At 30.7% G+C, this 10686-nt stretch overlaps 1 protein-coding gene across 7 annotated transcripts in view; it reads right to left on the reverse strand.

Moving 5' to 3' along the window:
- The window catches only part of LOC111621974 (RNA-binding protein 39-like), a 148204-nt gene extending 140988 nt beyond the window's left edge, over positions 1–7216 (reverse strand). For all 7 annotated transcript variants that reach the window (XM_023364252.1, XM_023364244.1, XM_023364239.1 and 4 more), the window contains exon 1: positions 7057–7216. The gene's annotated coding sequence lies outside the window, so the exon portion shown is untranslated. The remainder of the gene's footprint in view (positions 1–7056) is intronic.
- Positions 7217–10686: the final 3470 nt, after the last annotated feature.

Here is a 10686-nt window from a genome sequence, read left to right on the forward strand (position 1 = left end):
GTAAAAAATTATTTTTTTATGTTTCACAAACAAAATAAATATATTGAATAATATAGAAACAAAAAAAATTATATTTTAAAAGTTTGTTTTAATATAAAAATTGTGATGCATAGCGACATCTAGCATCAAAAATGTTCCGATGTAAACACGAAAATATTCGAGATTGCCCACGCAGATCAACACGAATATTTTCGGGAACAATGTAGGACAGGTTAAATGTAGTCTGCACTATTTTTTATTTACATATATAACACATATACTATGCAAAAAATAGTAATATGACACATTAAAATAAGTGATAAATCATTCTAAATGTCAATATAATTTTTTTAAAAATCCAAAATTTAGTTTAAAAAACAGTTGTGTTTTTTACAATAGAATCTACTGTAATAATCTGCTTCTTATAATTAAATGTTGTGCTAGCTTTGTACGCTGTCTTTTCTAGTGACAAAACTGCTTGAGTTTGTCACTAGATGTAGTCCATGACTTGTCTATATTATTCTATTAGTGGCTCTATAACAGATGCCATTTGGGACAAAGTCATCATCATTATCAACCTCTTTCTTGCATCTATAAAGTAACTAAACAATTGTTTTTGTACATTGGCTTGTGAAATAACTTGGGATGTCAGAGAATGTTGATGTAATGATTTGAAGTGATGGTAAAGCCTGCTGTTTTCATTAGATACTTGTCTCCACATCATTTCAATAGCTACTGCAAAACTTTAATCATCCTAATTGCTGAAAGAAAATCCAACTTTTAAGATACAAATCTTATTCAAAGCATCAAAGTCATAACTGCACAAATAATTTTGTCAGTTCTATCAACAACTTATATGTACAGTACATACTACATCTGAAATTATAACAAAAGAGTAATATAACAGTCCACTTTCTATACAGCTCATTAACACTTGCAGAAGGACAAATCTACACTAACATTTATGTTAAACCAACTTCCTACCCATTATACATTCCTGCCTCTTCACATGATCTATCTTATTACAAATTATCAGCCTTCAGAGCATTGATTTAATAAACCCAATATGTATTTTGATTCAAGACATACAAAACTTAATCAAATTAAAAAAAATAGCATCACTGCAATACAACAAGAACTTGATTCACAATCTCATTTATTTTTATCACTTTGTTTCCAAGTGGCAAAAGCTTCACTAAATTTATATTCTTATCCTCTTTGAAGATGATTACTAGTGAATTGACTAGAGTAAAAAAAAGTCAAGAGGAAAGTTTATAAAAAGAACCAAAATATGTATAGATTACTAATAATAAATAAAGTTCCAGAAAAATGCATAACTAATGTCTACAAAGTCAAAGCTAAGCTAAAAAATTTAGGGCTGAAAACAGTGTACTGTACATTGTTTACACCACTAGGAACTTAGAACAGTTAACCTGGAAACACAAACACCACATTATCAAATGTAATTTGGCTTCAGCATGTTTCACTAACCAAAATCAATTCAAAATTTTATGGAAGGAGGCTATGGCTATAAGAAATATTTCTTCTCCATCTTAGGCATTAATGATTTATTAATAAAGAATCCTGACAATGGTCTATAAATTAGACTGAAAATGTTAGAATCAAGTATTTCGTGTTTCATTGAGTTCCAGTAATGGGTCTAACCAGAAAATTAACATTTTAGAATATGAAAAAATTATTTAATATTTCACAAAAAAATGCTGAACTTCAATACACTTTCTGTAACAAATTCTCCAATTCAGTAAACATTTAGAAAAATCTGCTTCTTTCAGGAATTGTAAAATTTCTTTGTCTTTTATGGGTTCTGTTGAAAAACTAAATTTTTAAAATTTTTCAACATTTGATAAAGTCATTAGAAGTTAAATCAGGAAAATGACTTACTTTATCTAATTCCTGAAAGAAGCTGATTAGAAAATTTTTTGGAGAAAAAATGTGTAAGCTCTCCATGATTATTCTGAAAAATATTAATTTCTTTATATCCTGTGTTAAGTTCTTTTTATCCATTTCTGAAACTTTTTAAGCATATCTTGTATCTCAGTATTTCTCAAATATTGGTTTCAATGGCTCAAATTTGCAAAGAATTTTTTAGTCTATGAAAATTATAATCCAAAATATTGATTCAATCATAAAATTAATATCAAAATATTACAGTATATAAAAATATTTATTTTATATTTAATTTTTATTTAGAAAATAAAAGAAAATTATCAGCTATCAAATCTCACTACATTTTATAGTCACTTCTAATTTTGAAATCAAAATTATTTGATAAAAACAACAATAATAATCAAACCAATTACTCTATTTGTAGTTATTACTTATAAACAGAAACAAAACATCTTTTTTGCTGAGAAATACATATAATTGTAAAAAACAAACATTTTCAGCCCAATTAACAGGCCATGAATAAAACATAAAAATTTTTATGTTCTATTCATGAAACATTTACGTTCCATTTTCATTTTCGACCTGAAAATGGCCTGTTAATTTAATTGGGCTAAAAACGTTTGTTTGCGCACCATATCCCCAGGTGAAATTAATAATTCACCCAGACAGCGAGTCGATTCACGCACTGTCCGGATGGTAACACCATTCCGTTCTCATTTCAAGCGGTCCAAATTGTAGATGCAACGAAAATATAAAATAAAACAGTTCAAATTTTTACAAGATATTATTATTATTTATTGTGAAATTTTGCCATTCCCTAAAAAGTGCCACCCGGGGCGGGCCATCCCTGCCGCCCCCACTACGCTACGCCACTGAATTTACATCTGACATGGAGAGTGCCAATAGTCAATGGCACTCTCCATGTCAGATGAGAAAAGCGAAATCCTATTCGAGTGTAATATACAGTGTACACCGTGTACTTAGCACCAATCTACTTTATTTTTTTAGCTTCTGTTGTCCTATCCTAAAATCATCCAGATAGGGGAAAACAAAACGGTTTTAGGATAAAACTTTTTACGGCGAAACTTGTGACGCGATGGGTAATAGCATCAAATCACAGGACACTTTTACCCTAGACTACCTTAAACATTACCCTGAGAGGTTGAAATTATCGTAGAACACTTCGAATCATAAATATCATTTTAATGGAACGTAAATGTTTCATGAATAGAGCATAAAAATTTTTATGTTCTATTCATGGAACATTTACGTTTCATTTTCGACCTGAAGATGGCCTGTTAATTGGGCTGAAAATGTTTGTTTTTTACAATTAGATGTATTTCTCGGCAAAAAAGGTGTTTTGTTTCTGCTTATTTAATTGCTGAGCTCTTTTGATATTGCTATTACATATGTTGAACTATTCACAGAATTTTACTTTTGCAAATCTTGGGAGTGCACCTGTTACCAAAAAGTATAATAAAATGAATACAAAAAAAAACTCAGCATTAAAATAACTTTATTTACTCATAGAATATACTAGTACTTTCAATGAGCATTATATAATCATCTTCATCCAGCAATGATTCGAAAATAGATCATGAAATTTTCAAATTTCAAATAAAAATTCAAAAAGAATAAACTTTTAAAGTACAGAACAAAATACAAAAATTAGTGGAAAACATAAAAGTAAAAATTTTTATATCTAAAAACTTTCCATTTTTTGAAATGAAAATGTATCATAATAATAAAATACAGAAATAAAACTATAGCTCTCATTAGGACTAAACTATGTTATGCTCAACAAGCTAGAATATACTAGAGTAGCTGAATTTTGATACAGTGATCTTGGTGGCAGCAACAGGTACTACTGACTGCCATTTTACTTTAAGTCTACACATTGAAGTCTATACCAGGTGCTGGGCAGGATTGTCATTTTAGAATTTATTTTTCTCATCTAAATCTAGACTGTATTGTTTGCCACTAGATTTGAGATTTAGGCTATTAGATAAGTGATATAAATCTAGATTGTTTTGTCTCAAATTTAGTTATTCTCTAGATTTTATTTAATTTATCATAAAGAAGGTAAGATCAGAGTTTAAAGTGGTAAATATAGTACTTAACCCTCAATATAACAACATTTTTATAATCTAAATACTAGCCAGCTCTTGAAGAGCTTTACTCTCAGCCATATGATTGTTCATTTTTTAGTGTACTCAGGTCAGTCTAATCCATGCCATACTCAGTACATTGTTGATTTTTTCAGACTTTTATTTTGCAGAATGTAAGTAGTGTTCTTGTGTTTTTATTATAGTTATAGTTTTTTTTGTGAAAATTTTGATTTCAACTTGTGAAAATATTTACAATGAAAAACTACATTTTGATCTTTAGTAGCATGTAGACAAACAGTAGTTATGAACTAACACGATTTCAACTATCTGAATTAACAATAATTAAATTAAATTAAAAAGAATTTCATCTACATATAAAGTTTCCCAAATAAATAATACACTTCATTCTCTATACAGTAGACCACCCCTATAACATGGTAGATACATTCTGTTTTATATAAATTCCGTGTTTTACGAGTCACTTAATTAAATACATGAGCCAATCACAGCCTGGCACATGTGCAGTTTAGGGACTAAAGCTGTTTGAAAGGTTTTCTTCCATAAAATTAATCAATTCTAGACTAATTTGACTCAACATTTCCAAAACATGTATAATTTTTTGAAAATAATCCATATAAACCATGCTATAAACAAAAAATTGTAGGATTACTTACCGAGTGTGCACCGTTCAACAATGCCATTGCTTAAGCTTGTTTTCATTGTGGAGTGGCATATTGAACGGTGGGCGCGTTTTCTAATAAGTTATTTTTCTGCGAAAAATTTGCTGAACTTTGGAGACATCATTAATAGAAATATAATTTTAATGGCCGTTAAATAATAAATGGTTTTTAGTAGGTCCACTGCTCATTTAAACTCAACAGTTTGTGCAATATCCGCTATTGGTCTAGATTCAACCAATCCTGTCACAACACGAGTTGGTGATGACATTTTACCATATTATACGAGTCTCTTTTAGCATGTTTATACAAATATGATTGCAATTTTTTCGCCATGTTATACGAATCCATATTATATGAACCCATGTTGTAGGAATCTACTGTACTGGTGCATAAAAGATAATACAGATAGTAAAATCTCCATCAATCTCAAAATTAGTCGAGCAGTCATCAAAATTATCATCTTTAATGTTTTCAACTTACTCCTAAATAAGAAAAACTGAAAATTATCTGACCTTGCTTTAACAGAATCTCCTAAACCAGACTTCTCATGCTTTTATCATTACCCAAGACTTTGCATAAGGATACTAAAAAAGAATATTTCTTAAAAAAGGAAACAAGATTCAACAAAATAAGTACAGAATGGAAATTTGTACATATCCATACCATATCCTTCTTGACAAACATAGCAAAAGGTGGAAATAATGTCCTTGGGATTCTAGCACAAAGGTGATTGAATTTTGCTAGAGTATAGTCCACTCTTCTAATTGCATTACTAACATATCCAAATTCTTTAAGCAATACAAGGAGGGACACAAATACATGAACATTTCAGGCAATTACAGCAGTATTAACATTAGATAGTTAAAAGGATGTTGAAGGAATAACTACAGGAATTACTTTAAATTTAAGGAAAACACCAAAATATAGCCCAGTTGGTGCTTTATATAAGTATAGGTCCAAAAAGGAAATTGAACCATCACGATCTTCCCATTCCAATATGAAATCTATAGAGGGTGAAAAAAATAATAAACAAAAGCTACCAAATCTTCACGCAATCCCAAACAATCAAGATGTCGTCCAAGTAGCACAAATAAATTTTTACTTTTGTTGTGTACTTTCCACTAATTTTGTTCTATAATTTAAAAACTTGCACACTGATATTTTAAAAGTTTGTTCTCTTTTCAAATTTCTACTTGGAATTCAAAAACCATGTGTTCTATTTGTGAATCATCTACCTAATGAAAATGGTAATCCACCATTGAAAATACACACATTCTATACCTATGCTATTAATGCCATAAGTTTTTTGGATTCCTTTCATAGTTTTATTTTTGATTTCGTTACTTATTTTATTTCACTTATTTTCATGAATTTAGCATTTTATGTAAAAATGTCTCTTTTTTAATACTCCATAGTAAAATATTTGGGTATAACATACTTTTGTTAAAGTATGTTCTACCCAAGTATTTAACCAAGTATGTTAATGTGTATGTATGTATGTATGTATGTATGTATGTATGTACGTGGAATTTATAGTTTGAAAAAGAAAGATAGAAGACAACAACAATGGTTACTAACACAGAAATTAGAACATTTGATGAGTTACGAATGCTAAAGTTGGAACATTTCTTAAAGAAAATAGGAAAAATTGTTTGTATAAAAATGATGCAGTTTCATTTTTTTCATCAATTACTGTTCTTATAATTACTACATACGCATATATAAATTACCTAAAGTAACCTACCTAAATTCTAAATTTTGAAAAAAAGAAATTACTGATCAACAATATATTTAAATTAATGGCAAGAACCACAAGATACATATATTAATTTCATTACGAACCAATGATATAATGATTTAACTTAAATTTTGGTCTTGTTAAAGCATATAAACGAAATCCATAAAAATAACTTCTTTACTTTTATTTTTATATTTAAAATTATTCATTTCGATTTTACAATCGACATGTAATTCACGAAATAAACTAACTAGAAATTAAAATCGATTTACATTTATTAATATAAATATTGTTTTAATGTAAAAAATTAACCGTTCGAAATTTTTTAAAATTTATCAGAAACAAAGAACGTAAAACTTCCGGATCACATCTTTAAAAAAGTAAAGAAATAATACACATTACGCATGCGTTTCCGCCATCTTAAAAACTGTTGTTCTTAATCGAAAATCAATCAATATAACGTAAATTTAACCGTAATAACAACTAAAACTTTAAGTTAATGATCGAAATAAGATTGTCACTTAAGATTTCATCTCGTTTTCGTACTATTCTTACGTTTCGAAGCAATTAATTAGTACTTTCGTCATCGTATATACGTTAGCTTTAGTAATAAAAAAAAAATCAAAATATGAAATTTTCTCACCGTTCAGCTGATAGAATAAGTCCAATTTTTATAAACAATAGTAATTAACAATTACTCAAATACAAACGAAATGCCAAAATTTAAATGGAAATGCTTAAATCAAGCACCCCACAATATCAATCGACCAAACAACGTAACAAAACGGGGACTACAAAATGAAATCAGGGGCGAACAAATAATCTTACAAACATTTGTAACAAAAATTGTATTTTATTATCAATTAATGCTTTAAAATTGTTTCTGTATTAAAATATATTGTAAATAAATTTAAATTTATTTAAAATAGATATTTAAAAAAAAAAAAACAATAAATTCTGTAACGTTTACTCTTCGCTTATCTTGAACGCCGAGCCGAAAAGTTTGACTTTTATACCGTACATTTTTTTAACAGGAGAAATATTTTGAAAAAGATAAATTATTATTTAATGTAAAGTAAAATATATCAAAAGGTAACAAAGGGAAGCATTAATATAATTTTAATTAAAATTTCATAACAGCTGAATTATTTTGGAATCTTAATTGATATTAATCTTAAAACATCGGCACTCTAACGTGGCTTTTCTTTTAACTCTTTCCACCCTGTGGGCACTAAGAGGGCCTCTATTTTGCAAGCCTATTTTGGGTTCGGCTAGGCCCACAATGGGGCTGCCGGGTGGTGGGAGGCGGAGCCCGACATATCCGATCGGACCACCTCTCGAAAGATTCCTGGAGATTTTTCGATCCGTTCGGATTCGAACCCGGGTCCCCCAGAGCGGTGGGCTGCCACCTTGACCGCTCGGCCATCCGGCCTACTCTAACGTGGCTATTTTAAAACGGCTCTTTATTAAATTTCATCTAAAGACGCTTAATTGTATTAGGGTAGATTTTAAAATTGATTCGAATCCAGTGCTGCCGCCTTCGTTTTGCCCTAGATTATCCTAAATTGAGAAAACTCCGAGCTCATGTTCGGATTAAAAAAAAAAAAAAAAAAAAAAACAGGTAAGTGTAAGCAACAATATACCTCATTATTAATTTTATGTGAAATACTTTTTGTTTAATTTTAATTTAATGACCATTCGTCNATCAGAACAATTCCTAATTCAATGTTTTTAAAAACTAAAATGTCTTAGGATTTTGAGGCTTTATCAAAGGTATTAATTTACATCTGACATGGAGAGTGCCAATGGTCCAATGGCACGAAGGTTCAGAAAAGCGAAATCCTATTCGAGTGTAATATACAGTGTACATCGTGTACTTAGCACCAATCTACTTTATTTTTTTAGCTTCTGTTGTCCTATCCTAAAATCATCCAGATAGGGGAAAACAAAACGGTTTTAGGATAAAACTTTTTACGGCGAAACTTGTGACGCGATGGGTAATAGCATTAGATCACAGGACACTTTTACCCTAGATTTACCATAAATATAAGACTACCTTAAACATTACCCTGAGAGGTTGAAATTACTCTAGAACACTTCGAGTCATAAATATCGTTTTAAGCATTGCCAATATTATTTAGGAAAGTAATAAAACTTGGGACATTGGTAAGAGACGCAACATTTACAAAATTCGGAAGAACTTTTTCGTAGGAAAAGTTAATTCCGAATATTCCATTACATTAACATACTTTCTTCATAAACTCTTTCTGCCCAGTGAGTAATTAAGAAAGCCTTTTTAACAAGCCCGTTATGGATTCGGCCAGGCCCACAATGGGGCGGCCGGGAGATGAGGGATGAGACTTCATAAATCCGGATGGAACACCCTCGAAAAATTCCTGGGTATTTCGATCCGTCCGGATTCTATTCTGGGTTCCCAGAGCTGTAGACTGCTACATTAATCTAGAGGTATCGTTGAAAAGACGAACGAAAATACCGAGGATTATATAAAAAGTCTGAAACTACTGGAGGTCGTCACCACAATGTCTAATATATAACATCTACAGGACGCAATAGCCAAATAGCTAGCGTCCAACCAAACGAAGAAGAAGAATTCCGAGGATTTCCCCCAAATACTTTTTTCCGAAGAAAAATATCTGAAGTCAACTCTGTACACGAGACCTCCTAATTTAAATTTGCCTGATTCCCATGTAGCTATAACACGCCATCGAATCTCAAGAATCCCAAAATTTTTTGTCAGGCACGCCAATGAGTATAGCCGAGTGGGTAAAGCTACCGAACACGGCTTAGTCGCGGGTTCGTGTCGTATCTTCGAGCTGGCTACGTGGAGTTTTCCGGGTTTCCTTGCAAGTCTAGCTGAATAGGGGCAAGTTTTCAGTAGAAAATCCTCCTCTGGAGGCGCGCATTGGCATATCAGTCATGTGTTGCATTGTCCTATTCCATTATCTATTCATCCATAATAGAAAGTTTGAAAGACCCATAATGACAACTGGATGGCCTAAGCGAGTTCCTTACTACTTGGTCGTTCCCATTGTGGGTCTGGACAAACTTATGATGAGTATGATTTAAAAATTCTCATCAGAAATTGGTTTATTGTAATCAACTAATTCCTCTTCAGTTCGTACCCAAATAGCTGTTTCTCTTAAACTATAGTTTTTTTTTTAGATTTACTTGTTAGTTAAACTGCCTATTGAATTGCTTATGTAGTGTAGGATGCAAAAAAACTATTCTATTCAACAGTGATAATGATTTGTTATGACGGATGTAAACAATGGAATGTATATTAAAAATTTTTTGAAGTTATTTTTATACTAATTAGATGTTATTCTCTTCAGTTTGCTGTGTCTCATGTTTCAACCTGGTGTCTGCATAAGGCCCGATTCGTGAAAGTGTCATTAGTTATAATGTCATATTCTCGCGAAGTAGTTAGATACGACAAATTTCAGACATCGTATCTGCATTTTACGAAGTTTATCGTACTATTTATGACAAAATATCAGTTATCTGATTTCGAGAGTAGGCCTATACCGTTTTGTCCAAAATATGAATATACAGTAAAACCTGTTTATGGCGACCACCCACGGTTCCTTCAAAAAGTGGTCTTTTAGACAGGTGGTCGTCCAATACAGATGGTGATGTAATACCGTATTTCCGTACGTATTTTGCGTACTTTTTAGCCATTTCTACTAAGCAAAACTCGAGGCGAGCAAAAATAAGCGAATTTTTTCAACGATAGGGCTATATTGGTATTGTATTTTATTCTTATCGAATAACCCGATTTACAAGAGTCGTCATGATATTATAAGACAGATTTAACACCAATATTTTAAAGATTAACACAATACTCGCATTTTCTCGATTATAATGCATACTTTCTTTTTTCCGACTTAATTAATTCGACTCGGTTCTTTTCGTTCGCTCCTCAGTTACGTGTATTACGTCATCAATATACAAGCGCGTCCTATCTCTCCATCACTTTGCTTTTGGTTTTTGTTAGTTTAATCTTATTTTAACTTTAAAAATACTGTATTTTTTAATATTTAATATTTTCTTAATTAATTAAGTACAATAAGAAAAATTATTAATTAATAATAAAGCGATTTTATTAATTTTTCTCATTATACGATTTCATTACAATCGCGGAATCGAAAAAGGAAGTAAAACTGATTTTTGCATTAATGCGTTTATTGTTTTTTGAATATTTTGCCTGCGAAAATTACTTGGATATTATTTTTCTAAAAATATCGTGGAAATA

Source organism: Centruroides sculpturatus, unplaced genomic scaffold (assembly GCF_000671375.1).
Source record: "Centruroides sculpturatus isolate CEXI.00-Female unplaced genomic scaffold, Cexi_2.0 scaffold82, whole genome shotgun sequence".
Lineage (NCBI taxonomy): Eukaryota > Metazoa > Arthropoda > Arachnida > Scorpiones > Buthidae > Centruroides > Centruroides sculpturatus.